General features: G+C 36.4%; 1 protein-coding gene across 1 annotated transcript in view; it reads right to left on the minus strand.

Moving 5' to 3' along the window:
• The window catches only part of Card6 (caspase recruitment domain family member 6), a 14,956-nt gene that overhangs the window by 2,781 nt on the left and 7,990 nt on the right, over positions 1-4,185 (minus strand). The window lies entirely within an intron of this gene.

Below are 4,185 nucleotides of genomic sequence, written 5' to 3' on the forward strand. Positions count from 1 at the left end.
AGAGAGAGAGAGAGAGAGAGAGAGAGAGAGAGAGAGAGAGAGAGAGAAATCAACCAATCATAACAAACGCTGGAGGGGCTATGGGGAAAAAGGAACCCTTCTCCATCATGGGTGGCAGGGCAGACTGGTACAATCACTATGGAAATAAGGGTAGAAACTCATCAAAAATAGGACTGGAGGTCCCATTCAAGCCAACTATTCCCCTCCTGTTTATTTTTCCAAAAGTACTGAAAATATCATACCACAGTGATATATGTGCACCCATGTTTATAGCAGAGAATTTGTAATAGCTAACTCGGGGAAACAACTCAAATGCCCATCAACTGAGGAATGGATAATAAAAGATTTGGTATTTGTATACAATGGAGTATTACTCAGCTATAAAGAAAGATGAACCTGAGACTTTTATAGGTAAATGGACCCAAACAGAGACCATACTCATAAGTGAAATAAATCAGACCTGCGTTTGTAAAAATCATATTATCTCCCTAGTGTAAGAACCTGGAAGAGTAACTAAAATCTGAAAGTTACAATAGATACTGCTCAAAGGGAAAGAACATCTGGGATGAGGAAAAGGAGAAAATAAAGAGAAAAAAGAGGAAGGGAAAAAATATACATATATACACACATAAAATAGCTAAAGATAATTGTACTGCTAATGTTTTTTTGGTTTATTAAAAGGAACAATTAGGGGCCTGGGATGGCTCAGTAGGATAAGTGCTTGCCTGGCAAGTAGAAGGGCCTGAGTTCAATCCCTGGTTCCACCAAAAAAAAAAAAAAAAAAAAAAATGAAGAAGAAAGAAACAATTAATACTTGATATATTTTGACCAATTTTGCCTATTTATATCTGATAATCTGAACAACTACTTTAAAGACAATATGTAATAAAATAACCATTGCTGAATTTTTGCCACATAGATTTTTGGAATTCTGTATTATTTCTTTTTTTCTGTATTATTTCTAGTTTTTTTAATTATTTACTTTCTTTACAATAAAAAAATTAAATTAAATAAATAACTGACAGTACTGAAAAAAAAGCCCCACTTCTCAACCCTTCCCATTTCATTTCCCCTCTAAAAGATGTGTTTGTATGGTCAATATGTTTCCTTTCATCCTTTTTCTATGCAAGTGTGTAAGTATGCATGTATGTATTATATTGAAATATGCAGTTTTACCTAATTGATGCCATTTTATTTTTACAAAACATATATCATACCAAACAAATGATAAAGTCTCTTTTCACTCAATATTATTACTTCAAATTTTTCAAAATCAACTAAATAGAGATAGATGTACATAATTCATTTTAGCCATTTCATGATATTTTGTGGTTTAGATAGACTAATATTATGAATAATCATTTAGGTTTTCCAGTTGTGCATTTTGCTAATATTTGCATTCTGCAATGAACAATCTTGTTAATTCTTCATTATGTACATATCTGAGGAATTTTCTAGGTTGGTCCTATTTTTTTTTTTTTTTTTTTTGCAGAACCGGGGATTGAACTCAGGTCCCTGCGCTTGCCAGAGAAGAACTTATTCCACTGAGCCATCTCCCCGGCCCCCTATTTCTTCTTAAAGTTATATGGCCAAGTATTGGAGAAACTAAATATTTTATTTTTGCTAAAACTTTCTCAGAATTTACATGCTGTCTCTAATTTCTCCTCATCTTATATTTTAAAATATATTTTCTAGATACTTCTTTGGAGTGCAGGTGGTACTTAGTATAAAAAGATCTGAGTGAATTCTACTTCTGGAAGATGGCAAGCTAGCATAACTGTATTGCATTTCTTTTAATAAGAATTAAGAAGAACAAAAAAAGTGACAGAAAAGCATGAGTTTTAGGAATGAACACCAAGATATCCTTTAGTAGTCTCAAAGTTATTTCAAATGGTCTGTGTATTGAGGTAAGAAAGTAAGGGAGAAATTGATGCTAGAATGAGCAGTTCCCATAGGAGGTGATAAGAGGACACTATAATGTGCAGGAAAGTTTTTTCAGTTCTGTTCTGGCCAGTCTCATGCTTTTTCTTAGGAAAATCCTTCACTTTTTTAGAACAGAGTTAGGCTTTCACACAACCCAAGCCAGTTACTTAGTGTTGACAAGTTATAATTATGCTAAATGGAATGGTGGATGAAACAATGAGACTGAGCACATATACACACAGCAGTAAGCACATGGTTGCATGAAGATGGTAAACAGCACCATCTAGAACTTAATGCCATTTTTTAAAATTAAAAATTCATGAAAGTAGTTGAGCTAAGGTAAAAGATATGACTGAATATTTCCATTGTCATGTACTGAAAAGGAGATTTAAATTTAAATTTGAGTCTAGCTGAATTAGGAACTAAAACAGATTTAAAAAAATATACAAACTTTGGGGGAAAATATAATGACCCAGAGCCTTTGTACCTTATGAATAGGATAAAAGCCAAAGTTCACAACAGAGGATAACAAAGCAACTCATACTCAGTCACTCCAGATTGATCCCAAAATAATCCAGAAATTGGATGTAGTATATAAAAATTTTAAGGCTCTCTTAACATATCTCACATATTGGCTTGCCAGATAGCTCAGCAGACTAACGCACCTGCTTAGACAGGTGCACGGACAGGGTTCAATCCCTGATGTGTGGTGCTGTGCTGTCCCGCCCCCGGGTGTGCTGAGACAGTCACTGAGACTGACTGTGGTAATCCCAGTGCTTGGGAGGATGAAAGCAGGAGGATTGCTATGAGTATGATCTGTGTAATGAGACCCTGTAGACTCTGTACTAAATACATAAAAAACAAAAATTCTCACATGTGAAAGAGACCAAGAGATGGAGAAAGGCGGTAGGGAGTAGAAGGTAATATAGATAGAGAGATAAATAGATAGATAGATAGATAGATAGATAGATAGATAGATGTGTTACATATATGTACAAACTCCCCAAGAACAATGTAATCAGTATATACTGAAAATATGTACTAATTAAAAATAAATTTTAACAACTGTCCTAAAAAATCCAGGTGGAGTGCTGCTTGACCGTAATTCTAGCTCTTGGGAGGCTGATGTAGGAGTTTGCAAGGAGTTTGAGGCCAATTTGGGCTTCACAGAGAGCTCAAGGCCAACCTAAACTACATAACAAGACTTGTCTCAAAAAACTACACACAGTTGGGCCCGGGAGATGGCTCAGTAGAATAAGTGCTTCTCTGGCCAGCAGCAGGGTCTGAGTTCAATCCCCGGTTCCGCAAAAAAAAAAAAAAAAAAAAAACTACACACAAAAAAGGCCCTTTTCTACAAAGGCCTTATCCTAAAGCATATAAAATAAACCCATAATGATTGATTAAACAGAAATTCTCAAAACAAATAAAATGTATTAAAATGAGGAAATTACATAATTAAAATTATAATTATCTGAATTTGTTTAAAATTAGATGACAGCAGATTAAATAAGATAGAGGGGGCCAAAGAGATACCTCAGCAGTGTAAAGCACCTACTTAGGCAAGCTTACGCAAGCACAGGGAACGCAATTAGATCCCCGGCACCATATGCCATGCCAGCCCCACCCCCAGTGTGGGTTGAGCAGGCCAGAGTCCAAGCATAGTGGTGTATGCCTATAATCCCAGTGCTGGGGAGGCTAAAAACAGAGCATCACTATGAGTCCAAGCTGCGTAGTGAGACCCTGTAATAAGTAAATACACTAAAAAAAAAAAAAAAAAAAAAAAAAAAAAAAAAAAAAAAGAAGAAGATAGAATAAAAGGTATCTAATCTTAAGAACAGACAAAACATTATTGAAGAAAAAAGTGACCCTGGTTCCACACACACACACAAAAAAAAAAAACTAAGTCTTAAGAATGTATAGAGAGACGACCAAAGACCACAGGATCCTGAATAGACCCAGAGCGCAGGCCCGGCGAGTGAGTGAGACTACCCAGGGCCTGGCAGGATCCTGAATAGACCCAGAGTGCAAGCCTAGCATGGAACCCTTCAACAGAACTCCCTGCAAAGAGGCTAGAGGCAAGACCCACCCAGCTGATTCAGAAGCAGAACATCTTGCCAGAGAGACACAAAGGGTTCAACTCTAACAGCTGCAGCAGAAAGAAGTAGAGCACAGCAGCCAGATCCAAGCAACACCCACCTGGAGGAATCTGAACTTTGTAGATCCGGACCTGTTGCTAAGGTAATAACTCTATCCAAGCTCTAC

This window comes from Octodon degus, unplaced genomic scaffold (assembly GCF_000260255.1).
Source record: "Octodon degus isolate 3935 unplaced genomic scaffold, OctDeg1.0 scaffold00142, whole genome shotgun sequence".
NCBI classification, from domain to species: Eukaryota; Metazoa; Chordata; class Mammalia; order Rodentia; family Octodontidae; genus Octodon; species Octodon degus.